Source organism: Coptis chinensis, chromosome 6 (assembly GCF_015680905.1).
Source record: "Coptis chinensis isolate HL-2020 chromosome 6, ASM1568090v1, whole genome shotgun sequence".
NCBI lineage: Eukaryota > Viridiplantae > Streptophyta > Magnoliopsida > Ranunculales > Ranunculaceae > Coptis > Coptis chinensis.
This window is the reverse complement of record NC_141461.1, coordinates 84,960,885-84,975,620: the sequence shown is the minus strand read 5'-3', so window position 1 is coordinate 84,975,620 and position 14,736 is coordinate 84,960,885. Positions and strand designations below refer to the sequence as shown.

Genomic DNA, 14,736 nt, shown 5'->3' with positions numbered 1-14,736 from the left:
TACCGCAGACCCAACTTAGAAGGCATCAAGGCCAGCTATGGCATTCATGAGGACGTGATTCTGGAGAACGTGTCAGGGCGTCACTCACTTCCCCCATCTCGTAGAATCGCGACTAGGATATCTAGTTGCTACAGTAGGCCAAATATGGCCGGCTTGCGTTTTCCTTTATCTCGGTTGGATGTGGAGGTATGTAACCATTTCAACAAACCGCTGTGTCAAGGCATCGGCAACTTCTGGCGAGTCATGTATGCCGCAAAAATACTATAACAAATCCCATTCCCCTCAAATCCAACTCCGCGATATAATCTCTCATTATTATTTAAAGAAAAGCACCAAGTTCGAGAGTATGGGCTATCAGTCTTTCTGTGTTCGTCCACGGAAGAAGTCCTTTGTCCTACGCCTCACTTCCTCTGACAAAATGTGGCATCACTATCCTCTGTATGTTTCTGGTAGTTTCCTTTCAGCGGATCTAGCTTCGAAGTCACACTGAAGCATTATCACTTCCTTTCGAGTGGTATGTGCACATGGTCCGCTATTGCAACTTACTTTCAATCCTATTTTTGATGTGTTCGGTTTTCTTGTTGCAGGTTGGAACCCCGACTCTCGGTTTCAGATATACACCGGTGTTACCTCTAAGATATTCCAAAGACTCTGCGAACTAGGAAGTTCCCAGTGCTCCATTTTAGGCATCGATCCTGATAAGGGTACCCCCCCTCCTTCTGGACCCTTCCCTGAAGGATTTTGGAAACTATCAGGGCCCCTTTTATTGCTTTCCTCCGCCCAAGGAACGGTTACCCAAGCCATCATCGCCCAAGGCTAGGAAAAGAGGTTACACAACAATACTTATCGATCCCAGGCTACTATCAAGTGTGCGGCAACCTCATATTCTTCACTCGCCGACTGGGAAGATGAATTAGAAGGCATCACCCGCAACCCACACCCCTCTCTCCCTCCATGGATGTCACTAAGCTGAAACTCTGGGACAGCGACTTTGATGGCGAGGACTCTGCCGCGAAAGGCCCTCCTGCCAAGAAATGCAAAACGGCCGCCCCCGTGGCCCCTTATGTTCCCCCAACCACTGCTTCCGGGGCCGTGACTCCCGCACCCGAACGTTGCCCTGGTAAGAAGCCTCCACCCGCGGGGCCTCCTACAGTTTAGCGACCGGAGTTCAAGGCTAGGGACCGGATGGTTACCACCCGTGACTCCGCTCTGGAGAACCCCGTGGTGGTCGCCTCCTTGTTATTCATCCCCCATCTTCCCAAGGATCAGGCCTACGGTGACTCGGGCACCTTCGCCTCCCACCGTACCTCCATCTACACTGGATGGGAGAAGGTGTGATTTCTGCCATGTTTGTCCTTCTGTTTTCTTACTTGTACTTATCTAACTGTCCCTATTTGTTTAGCTGAGTTTGGACGTAGGATATGTCATCCACGGCTTGACTAACACCCTCGATACCCTAGACGCGGTAAAGAAAGAGATTCACGGTCCAGACGGGTGGGTGCCACGCTTTGCTCGGTTAGAGAAAGAGCGCGATGATGCTTGCCTAGCTGCTCTGAAATCTTAAAAGGACCAAGAGACTACTGAAGAGGCCTTCCGCAGCCAGGCCGCTGACTTTGCAACCAAACTGGAAAATATGGTAGCCACAATGGAAGTCACTACCCAACAAACTCTAGAACAGTCCTTGAAGGCCGCCTCAGAACATTTCCGCAAACTGGCAGCCAAGAAAATCGACAGGGAGCTCAGGCAGCAGCTGGACGTGCTCATCGGTGGGTAGGCTCCAACCCTTGTCGCCTTCTGTTCTTCCTCCGGCCTCCGCGACTGGAGGTGCTCCCCTACCTGACGAGGAAGCCCCCACAGAACCTTCCCCCGTGTCCGCGCCAGCAGATGCCATGGTTGAAATATCCGAAGGCTCACCATAAAAGAAGATGGTTGAAGAGCATTAGACCATGGCTTCCCTGTAATTTTTGTTTCGTTGTACTTATCTGTGTACTCTAAGTCTCGTATTTCTGGGTGATCCGCAGCGGGCAATCAAACATCTTACTATTTGCTTAACTGTTCCTTGCGATGCAACAGAATGCCAACATCTTTATCTACTTGTTTACATCTCCCCTTATTCTTCTTGTGAATCATCTATACCACTACATCTAAATGCACTAATTTGCTAAGATCACGCGTTCCTTTCTCTCTTATCTGACCACTTGCTGTGGAGCTGTGGTCCCCACCTCCCCGTTGTCTTCACGTTGGAGGACTCATCCCCCCCAAGTTGAATTTGGACCTCATCGTCCGCGAAGGGCTCATCCCCCACAAGTTGAATTTGGACCTCATTGTTTGCGAGGGGCTCATCCCCCCTGCTGTCTTTACGTTGGAGGGCTCATCCCCCCCAAGTTGAATTTGAACCTCATCGTTCGCGAGGGGCTCATCCCCTCCGCTGTCTTTGCGTTGGAGGGCTCATCCCCCACTGTCTTTGCGTTGGAGGGCTCATCCCCCCTAAGTTGAATTCAGACATCATCTCCTCCACTGTCTTTGCGTTAGAGGGCTCATCCCCCCCCCCAAGTTGAATTCGGACCTCATCGTCAGAGGGCGAGACTATCTCCCCCCCCTCCTGTTGTATTTTGCGTTGGAGGGCTCATCCCCCCAAGTTGAATCGGACTCATCGCCGTCCAGGGGAACATCCACCTATTTGCGTTGGGGCATTAGCGGGGCTTTCGGCCCCCCAAGTTGAATTCGGACTTCATCGTCCAAAGGGCTCATCCCCGATGTTTTTTTTCGCGTTGGAGGGCTCATCCCCCTCAAGTTGAATTTGGACCTCATCATCCGCGAGGGGCTCATCCTGTCACACCCCGAATTTCGACAGAATTCGGAAAAACAATATTTGTTCCCGACTCTTTGATTTTCAAGGTGTGATGCACTCTCATAAACAAAAGTCCTCTTCATAACCAAAAACTTACAAATAAGATTAAATTACAAATCTCCTTTCAACAACTCTTTAATTATAATTATAACTGAAAATACAAAATAACATTTGTCTCAACTAAAATCTATTACACCTTAAGGAAAACAAAACATATCCCGAATCGCGGACGCTAATGCAAACCACAAGCAAAGAACTAACCTTCTTCAACATTAATCATGCCAAGACTTATCAACTATGTTCATTTAATGAACATACCCGATAAACAAACATGCAAATCGGGTCATCATTATAAACAATCTTTGGTGTGAGTAGCCCTAAAATACAACATATACTTATATATATATACACTTAAATCCATAAGGCAGTTAGTTCCTCCACGGAAGCCTTTAACTTCCCACTAACCACACAACAAACCATCGCGATAATAAATAAGGCATGTAGTTCCTCCATTGAGGCCTTTAGCTTCCCAACCATAATACAAAGGCATTTAGTTCCTCGAGATTTTAGGTTCTAACTAAACTAAAACCAGCCAAGCATATTCTATACTTACCGTGTATTTCATGCTCAATTCTGAGTAGGTAGGTCGATCTCGCACAAGTAATTAGTTTGACCCACTTACGCAAAACTATATACACTCATATATTTAAAGATATATCATTAACCAATATATTACCATAATTATATTATTTAAGGCTTTCTTTGCGTGTCCCTAAAATCCGTCGATCTATGTCTATGTCTTACCTAGTTTCCCTGGCTACCACAATCGCTACCAAGCGCCCGAACATGTACATCCACATGCCTCCCCTTCACATAATGAACCACTCGTGCGTAGCTACCTAAAGCGGGATATCGCATACCAGGTAACCCTCACACGAAAGCCATTATGTGAGCACTACCACTATTCGGCATAAAATATCGCGCGTCTCGTTCTAATTGCAAACGAAATAATTAAGCCACTATTCGGCTACGGCAGAAGGGCCATTCAGATTCACTGAAATGCCAGAAGGGCGAGTCAAATTACTTACGCCCGAAGGGCCATTCAGATTCACTGAAACACCAGAAGGGCCAATCATATCACATACGCCCATCACAAGGGCCAAATCACATGAGTTGTGGTAGCTAGGTTCTAGGATTTTCGTTACGTAATTTATTTAAGTATCATACATTTATATCTCAGAATAATTCTTGTTCTATCTCATGCCAGTATACTTAATTGTACTGAAGCTCATCGTTTCTCGTTATAATACAATCCACATTATCACATGCCAATACTATTCATTGCACGATATACAAGTATCTCTATATCAAATCTCGAAACTTATTATTTCACGTGCCAATCATTTATTGCACTACACCATATGAAATATCTCAACCCTTCATAAATACTACAATTCATTTAAGTAGCAACTCATAATAGTAATCAATCCTGTAATGTATTCGTTCAATATATTTATGTGAACTCAATTCACCATCAAAGCCCAATACTAAAGTCCATGAATCTAAGTCCGTATATAATTTAATTCTCATAAAAACGTATATATCTATGTCTTATAAGAATTCCCCTCTTGTTACGTGTCCATATGTGTATGCTTTACACACTACTCACGTCAATCTTAATTAGATAATGACAAACAAATTTATACAAGCTTCAATAGCATTTTAGCATTTGATTTGTCCATACAATTTACAACATAAAACGTAGCACAATTATACAGTCAAAAGTCCACAATCAAAGCCCGAAACCAAAACCCAAAAGTCTAAATATTTAAAGACCCCATTGGATCTATTTTAAGTTATATGGACCGGCCCCAAAACATATTTGAAACTGGCCCAAAGAAAGCTAATAGGTTTCGGCCTAAGCCAAAAAAAAAAATTAAACTTAAACTGGCCCAAAACTTTAATTGGTTCGACCCACAAACCACTAAAATGAACTGGCCCCTAAACAAACTAAACTAATCTTTAGCCCAAAGCCCAACCAAACAAAAGAAACTGGTCCGGCCCCAAACAAAACAACTTAAACTAATGTGGACAGGCCCAAATAACTAATTGGTTCGGCCCAAGGCCCAACCACAACAATAGTTCATCTTCCTCATCTCCCTCAGCTCCAGCAGCTCCACCAACCACCAAATCGGCCACCACAATCTCTCATCTCCATCCCATTTCAACCCAGAGGTTGGACTCCTGAAGAAAACCCCTAAAACTTTAATACACCAAGAAACTCCAAATTTTAAGTTTCGAAAAACATTCCCCCAACCATAGATCTGGATTCTCGACGCCATTGATGCGTCTTCAAGCTTTAACAGCTCCCATTAATAGCCCTCACACACATCCCCTACAATCCATTCTCAGACAACCAAAATCACTACAAAATAAATTGTATTGAACCCTTCCTCCACAGCGCTGCCATTAACGCCTGTCTGGCGAAGCTTCGACAGCACCCATTCCCCAGCACCAAATCATCCCCAATCAATAATAACCAACATCAAACATACAACCCCCGACATCAAACCCATTCAAAACCACAACAAAAGAATAGATCAAACAACACAGCAGGACGTTTTCTTTATCTTGGGCTCGGGACGCAGTTAACGAGCCCATTAAGCTTCAGCAGTCAAATATTGATTTCAGAGTTTTCAACATAGTTTAACAATTCAACAGAGTTTACAATAAAACATGGCGTAAATAAAAGCAGGATAATGGCGGTAACAACAATAGACGAAACCTTAGACAGAGAAATATGTCGATATACACCGATACACGGAAAAATATAGATTCGGTGAAATAGCAAAAATAACTACTCACCTTAATCAAAAGCTCCCCGAATCCCTCCTAGTCCGAATCGTTGCGTTCAACACTCTAGAAATCAAACTTTTATCTCCGCCTCTATTTTCTTTTTTTTTAATCCCAAAAACCCTATTCTCTAGAAAAATATGACTATATATACTTAGGTTTGAAACCTAAGCCCAACACAGACTCAGGCTCAGAAATCAGGCCCACATATCCCAAATCCAATCCAACAAATTTTAAATAAAAAATAAATTAATAAATAAATGCATATTACAAATACGGGCGTTACAGCTATACACATCTCAAAAGAATCTCGTCCTGAGATTCGGAACTAAAGGTAAGCTATACGAACAAATAACGTTGGTTATTAACTATTTTTAAATAATTCCAGAATATATGTCCTCATGCCATTATAAAATCTATTACAGTTTAACTGTCTATATTAAAACAAATTATTACTGTCACTTAAACACCAGATAAATATATCATTTCTCATAGCATGTAGTTTCTTGACACATAGCAACCTCTACGAAAAATAATATTCTACTTAAACTAATCAATAATGTGGGGTAAGTTCATTCCTGCATAAAACATTAGGGAGTTTTCTCATTATCATGCATCAAAAAATTAGTGTCCTAACACACTTAAAACAAAAGGTCACTCATGTCATTGAAACTACACTAAAAAAATCTCAAATATATTAATTAAGCGTACTCCTTTATCGTATGAGTCAAATCGAAAAGGAAACATCTTATTAAAAATACAAACAATAATATGAATCAATAACGCATTTAAAACACTCTTATCCAATTTTATATCAATTTCTTCTCATACATATATCAAAATTTATTTTCTTTTACTAGTAAACTATTTTTTTTTCTTACTAAACAAACAAATCAAGTTTCTCTTTTTATCATGGATGACAATCTAAGCAACAGACATACTACGCATTTCATAAGAAAAATTGAAACAACAAAATGCATATAATTCGTAGTTTGTTTCATGACTGCTCACTATGATAAACTATGGATCTAAAAGTATAAGAAAACTTCGACACACTAACACATTTTTGTCATGCAAGAATAAAATTAATAATCAGCAAAAATTATAGAGAACGAATGAATTACACTAATTATTATGCATGTGAAATTTATTGAAATGTCACAGGATAGTAACAACACTACTAAAAAAAGGGCTTATAAGCTCAGCTAAAAGGTGAGATGTTAGAGTTTTTATCTCGGTTTTCTAGGAAAAAACAACCGAGGTAAAATCCACTGAGGTAATAGAGTTTTATAAAACCGAGATAATAAGCTACTAAATTATCTTAGAAGTCTGACATCTTATCTAAATATATTATCTCGGTTTTCTAAATAAAACCGATATTATATAGAATAAAACCGAGATAAATTGTTGATTGAAACCAATTAGTATAGAAGAAAACTGAGATGTTTTTTATTGAAACCGAGATAATATCAAAAATAACCGTGATAAATTCTTTTGGAAAGAGAGATTCTTGAACAACCTTTTATCTCACCCTATGTCAGTTTTTGTTGGTATTGCTCATGACAATTAACCAGCAAATAAAAGCACCTGTCCCAAACCACCACATTTTCTTTCATATTCATAAACATCAACACCAATTAACAAAACAACCCAACATAAGTAAATTCTTTGAATAACTTATTTCATTAAGAGAAGAAAGAACAATGTCGAACATGAATTTAACTTTCAAAGAGTACTAGTGATCAATCAATTATATATAGAAACTCAAATATTGTATCAACTACTATTCTTCGAACTATAATAAGATATTTTTTTAACCTTTCTCTATATATTAGGAAAGGAGCGGATGCTTCCTGCTGAATTTCCTTATTATAGATGGTTCTGCTAAATTTCCTACTAAAAAAAATTTGAGAATCCACAAGTCCTAAAAGTATTCACGCCGGTCATCACTGTGAAAAATTATAGGCTCCAAGACTCTTCGTCAACTTAGTAAGTGGAGATGAATATCCAAGATGATCCCGATCCATAAGAGAAACATCATTTCTAACAAACTCATCATGTGCTAACTGAAAGAATGACCAATGTTTAGTTCCATCATTTGTACAACGGACTTATGCTAGAGGACTCTTGATCAATCTTTCCTTTGAAAATATATCGACAGAAATCCCGAGGGAATCGGGTTATTGATGTCAATAAGAATATCTCCACGCTTGGCAACCGAGGACTCAACTTGAGGTGCATCTTTAGTGGAGGCCCCTACTGAACGTAATTATTTGATTGCTCAAGGACATAATTACTATGTGTGTCACTGGAAGCTATCTCACCCCAATAAAGCTCTAGTTGGATAGATGCAGGGTCCTCGATCACATTGCTTAGAAGTTACTTCTAAGCAATAAAACCACACAATAAGAGAGAATATAAACAAAATAAGAAGGGCAAAAAAAGGAAGGATTGAACAAGTATAAAAATGTTGCAGCAGTGATCTTACCAGAAAAATGTTGCAGCAGTGACCTATCCTTTTCATATTTATCTATTTTCCAAATGGTACATATAAAAGAATCAGAGGGGGTGGACAACCCAACTTTACAAAAGAAGATAGAAAAATGTGAAGTAAAAATGAAAGCATATATTAAAAAGCTGCAAATCCACTCATAACACTATTAGTTATCGTCATTATACAATATACAAAGGAATGAGGTCATGTAAATGTTAATCCTTGGTGCACACTCAAAACCACAAGACAAATGTCATCAAACATAAATGTCATCAGACATTTGTAACCAAGGCTCTATCATAGAAAGTATATATAATGAGATAAAAAAAAAAATACCTTCAAGACAAATGTCACCAGACCACACTACACTACATCCATTACTAGCTTGATTTTAAAGTCGACATGAAACGCTTTATTGGGAGCAAAATTCTCCTTAGTGAACCCTCATTGTAGAACAATTTAAGGCTTTCATTGCAAACTTCCTTTTCATTGAGTTACCTTTCTAAACCATAAGCAAGAGAATCATCAAGATATCCGTCCCGGATAACCACAAAATTTATCCATTTCGATAGCGGCAAAGAGTCCCACGAAGATCCCCAAATGTGTTGACCAACCCTTGTACCTAAAACATTGCCAATATTATATAGACAGGAGATACAAAGAACCAATTAGATAAGCTGAAAAATCCAAAATGACTTATAGCAAATGTAAGTGTGAATGTGTATCCAATAAAAGAAGCCACTGTTCCAGCAGAAAACTCACCCTGCGACAATATTCTTTTAGTATTTTTGGTAAAAGAAGTACATGGCTATTTAACATCAAAGTCTTATGCGAGCAAAACAAGCCAACCAAAACAATATGAAAGTACTTAATGGAACTAGTAAGATCTTCTTTGTATAAAATACATTTTTTTTTATTAAGCATTAATTACTCTTACGAAGCTTTGACTGGCCGTTGCATATTTCCTATATCAGAGAATACGACTACCAAAGTCTGACACGTTGTCCATTTGAACATTGAGAATCATATCCAAATAAACATACTCCAAAAAGAGGTCACGATCACGTGGAAATGCTTATCGCTTTCACTTTGCTTCCGCCAAGACGAAGATAAAGTTAACAACTTAAACATAAACTACAATTCTAGTCCGCGACTTCATTTTGCGGATCTGAAAATTCCAAGCAAATGGTAGGCCAAAATCTGCCAAGTTTAAATGAGCCCATCAAAGGTTCCAGTACTTTTGGTCTATAGAATGATAGCATGACTAAAACTCTAGTATTTCGGTAGAGCAATCATATTCGACAAGAAGGCAACATGTCCACAACTCCATATGACAATGTAAATTCGATTACCGAATGTTGACATTTGACGCTTTTCACCACCAAAGGATCTAACCCGAAGAGAACAAGTCAGAAAGCCAATCCACATATTAAGTTTATCCTTGATAAAGTACATTGAATTGGCTACTCAAGATCCACTCACTCAGCCGGAGTATTTTGGACACTTCGCATGCGGATGGCTGAAAATGTTTCACTTTCGCACAATCAGATATATGCGCTTGGGCCATTCCATGAGCTTTGAAAGGCGGGTATAGTTGACCACTTGTATATGGCTTGTGATTTTAATTCACGGTTAGTCAACGGTTGTAAGAAAACCATGATAATGTAAAACCATAATTTTCGGTATGAAGTTTCTTTGCTACAATGTAATATGATCGCAAGTCTGCAGTGCAAGTCATCTCAACTGCAGTTTTCCCGATTGGCAAACCACCGTACCTCTTTGGCGAAACACAATAAGAATCTCGGTGGTAACTTCACTTCAAGAAACCCGAATCATACCGTAAGCCCTTGGAAACAGCTGCTGCAGATGCCTTGGCGGCAGGGCTTCTCAACCACAATGGCTTGTGTAGTCGAACCATCCACGCCACGTCCGCGATTCTCGCAAAGCACACCTTGTCACCTTTTGCCGGGTCAATTACCCTGCACTAAATTAAGTTCTCGTTACTTATCCGTCATTGCATTATATCCAATCTCCCATTCTCCTGCTTTTATTTTCTCAACAACTACCTCTCCTTCATGGCGCCGGCATTGTGGGCTATTAAATGCAGGAGCTACAAGTGCCTTTTGCACAATGTCCGCACTCTAGCCGTTCATCAACATCATCAAATTTTTCCTTAATTGCAGGAACAAACATTGATAGGTGAACCAATGCAAAGACCACCACCGTGAACGATCCCTTCCTCTATGGCGGCAAAAGTTGCATTCTTTGCATCCTCAATCCGAGCTTACGATCCTCAAGCTCGGTTTCCAGAGCGGCACCCACCTTTATAAGCGCAACTCCACCGACAACTTGGCAATTCTCTTGGCCGGCTTTCGAGAATCATACACGTAATCTGCCTCGGACAACTCCCTTTTTATCCGAGCTATTCTAGCGTGGATCTCATCTTTTGACGCAAAGATTCCGCAATTATTGTGGTTGAATCCTTGCGATGGTCACCTTTCTCACAATTCAAGATGCTCAACTTCAGTATTTTCTATCATCAAGCCCGGATCAGCGGCTTGGAACTTCAACTCTGTTAGAATGGCAATATCTTGAAGAAGAGCCTTTCGCCCCACCAAAAAACCCGGTGCTTTTATTGCAGCTACATTGATGATACCTCGAAGCTTGTTCACAACAAGGGTAGCCAAAGCCTCCCGGTGACATCTTCAGCAATAATAAGTAGTGGAGATCGCGAATTGGGTTGTCTTCTCCAACAAAGGAATTATATCTTTTATCGATGAAATCTTTTGATCATCGTCACCAAAACCTTTGCATTTTCAAACTCAAAGAATCAACTTCTCGGATTTGTCACAAATTGTGGGGAGATATACCCTCTGTCAATCTCCATTCCTTCTTCGACATCAACTGTTGTCGGGGATGATGAAGACTCAATAGACAAAACACCATCAGCCCTAACCTTATCGATAGCATCGTCAATCATGATACTAATATCCTCATCATTTCAGCAGAGATAGTGGCGGAGCTTTTACGTCATCACGACCTTCGATGGACCTTGCTTTCTTCTCTAGCTCGCCACTAGACCCTGTATATAGTCTTTATCAATTCCTTTCTTAATCGAGACGGGATTTGCACCAGATGTAACACTCAACAACCCTAATTTAATGATTTCTCGTGCAAGAACAGATGTTGTCGTTGTCCCATCACCAGCAGAGTCATTTGTTTTACTTGCAACCTTTTGTCGAAGGAGTAGTTGTGTTACATACAATGCTAAATAAAACTACCAATAATACATATAGCATACATGTTGAACACAATAACTAAATTTTAAAGTTCGATCATCACGGACAAAGCCAAACACCAGTCGGTCAAATCATTATTATGCTCATAATCGCTTTATGCCTCCTCATCGCTCATCCTACTATAGTGAGAAACACGAACATTAGTTCAGAAAATATATAGTGTTCGGTGATCATCGGTGCTTTCATGATCATAAACTATAATGAGTAGAAAAGTTAAAAAGGGCAACACACAAGATGAAGGAATTTGCGGGAGCAAAGTTGGTATATATCCGAGATGCCCAACATTACTACCAGAAAAATGTGAATCGTTATGATGACAAGTGCTCACCCTAAATAGAGGGTGACGGTGACAACCCGTGAAGCGGAAAATACAAATGTTACGATTGAGTCTCTCTCTCCCACAGGAAATTCTAACTCCATCAAAGTAAGTACATATAAAATTGGAATTGTGGAACTTTTCAATAATTCCAAATTGTAAAACTCATTAAATATTAGTTTTAATCTCAATTCCTCAACAAAAACAAAAAAAAAAAGTCACGGAATTATAATTTCAGTTACTATTCATAGTAAAATCTCGAACAGACCTATATGTTTTTTCTCTTAATCCTATATTTGCAAAAAAACACTCAGCTCTTAAACCAAGCACTGCAAAACAAGCATTTTCTTCAACTTTTTAAATGTGAAAAGAGCCATTTCTACTTTCGGATAGAATATTAATGATGGCTAATGATTTCAAGTTTCAAAGTGGGGAGAGCATAATCAACTGTAAGATGGTTTTACGTTCATAAAAACGAAGGGTGGTATCTTTGATGAAATCATTTGTCCAAAGCGAAACACTATATAATTTCTCTACAAATTTGATTACACACATCAATGCCTCCTGCATAAAACCAAAAAAAAAAAATCAAAAGAAAGGAGAAGGGCCAAAATATATGCGCTTAATAACAACCACTAGCGATCTTTGAAACAAAATAATTATGTGTAATGCGTTTTGGGAAAAGGGGAAATATAGGAGATAAGATTTTAACAAGACAACTAGAAAATCGGAGGGTGATTTAGACATAACAAATCATGATGCCAACAAACGAGCATCTAAAGAAAGAATATCCTACCTCCCTTATGAGAGCTGCACCAAAGCATTTTCCATAGGATCGCAAAGTTCAATTGCCCGAGCAATTGTTACCCCATTCATTCACCACTTTTGGTCTACCATATTCATCCAACACAACATTCCTTCCTTCAAAATATACAAGAAAGATAGCGAAACAAGAATTTTGATACCAATGAATGGTATTACTAAAAGAAGTCAGATATCCGTATAGAACTTAGTGGACATAGGCAAACCAAACTAAAACATTTTCTATAAGGTCCCGTTCTCATTATATACCTCTTAAGCATATATCTATCACAAAACAGGAACAATCGGATATAAATGGTATACCTCTAGGACCAAAGGGTAACACCAACGGCATCGGCAAGCTTATCAATTCCGGCTGAAGAGTGTCCTTGAAGCGACCAAAAGCAATTTCCTTAGCATTTGCACGCATAACAAACTGGTTGCTTTTCTCATGCATAAATGGTCTACAATTGAGCTTACGCCTCGATTTGTCCTATTACTAAGGCTTCCCGAGTTGGGAATTGGAGGATGGATGAAGTGGTGAGGGCATTAGCGCCATCTTCTTCTTTTTTTTAACAAAAGCAAATCAAGTTGAGGCGGGGACTGACCGGAACCTCCTCGGATCCAATTTGTTTTAACAAGGAATGAATAGTCGATGGAAAAACTGCAAATCGGGTTTATAAAGGTTAGGCACTAACTTATTTATACATGAATTTTCAAAAATGACTAGTTTTGAACACTATATAATCTCCTAGCTTAATCTAAGATAATTTTAGTACACGAAAACCCATAAGAGTTGTTAAAGCTGGCGTGGAGTTGAAATGGGTAGTGGAACTTGAATTGTTTCGAAGTCGTTGGTGCGAGAGGTGAAGAGGGCAAAATACACGAGATAGTGGAGAGCGAGATAATTTTGGATTAAAAATACCACGAAGAGATATATAGTGGAGATCGAGGGAGATAGTTGGGATTAAAAATAAACGAAGAGATAGCAGAGAGGCGAGATACTTGGGATTAGAATGGCGGTTGCCATTATCGTGAGTTTCGTGAATGATATTCCCGATCGAGATAGAGAAATCTTAGAGCGGGGAGTTCAATTTTTTGGACTTCTATTTTTTTGGGATTTCTGTTTTTCTTTAATTTATTCCGAGATATTTGGTATAATAGCTATTATATCATTTTAGAACGAGATATTTGGTATAATAGCTATTATATCATTTTAGTCTTAGATATTTGGTTTAATATCAATTATATCAGTTCAATGTGAGATAAATTAAATTTCCTATTATATCGGGTTTTAGAATGGTGAGATAAATGAAATTTCCTATTATATCCGTTCCACAATGGTGAGATAAATGAAATTTTCTATTATATCGGTTCCTATCCACCGAGTGGTAAAATCCATATATTTTATCTCGGTTAAGTAAGGGCGAGATAACAGATTTATAATTTCGAGTTAGTACCTAAATTTACAGGGACATATTATCTCATTTCGAGGACATATTATCTCTTATCAGCAGAACTGAGATAAGGCTAATTTTAGAACCGAGATAAAAACCCTTTTTTTTAGTAGTGCAACCTCAAACAATAAACTTTATATTTACTTTAGTCATGCTCTCAGAAACCCTTTGATTCCATTATTTTATTGTATCTATAAATATTATTTCTTTGCATTCAAGAATGCAACTGGATCAAATATAACACTTATTCTAAAAAAATAATTTTTCATATCCATCCATCAAAATTATATAGACTGAAACAAAACAATTAAAGATAAATACTCGAATATGCAAAATCAATGTGAAACCATATTAATCAATCATGTCAAAATTTATAGGCATGAAACACACTTATAAGGCAAAATAAAAATTTGTTTGTTGTTGAAATAAGATCATCATTATATTAAGACATCCTCTACCTAAATTCCAATATAGTTTAAAAATAACAATTATCACAATTATTTTAATTAATCATGAATAACATGACATTAGGAAAACAACTTTACACATGTCATGTTGGTGGAACAATATTATCATCATATACACACGATAATAGTTCATCTATATACCATAATATAAAAAAGTGTGTATTCACAAGTTTGCGTATACACATATCAAAAGGAATA

The 14,736-nt window shown here is 38.7% G+C and overlaps 1 pseudogene; it reads right to left on the bottom strand.

Moving 5' to 3' along the window:
* Positions 1-10,030: 10,030 nt before the first annotated feature.
* Positions 10,031-13,071, bottom strand: LOC147494996 (ruBisCO large subunit-binding protein subunit alpha-like; annotated as a pseudogene).
* Positions 13,072-14,736: the final 1,665 nt, after the last annotated feature.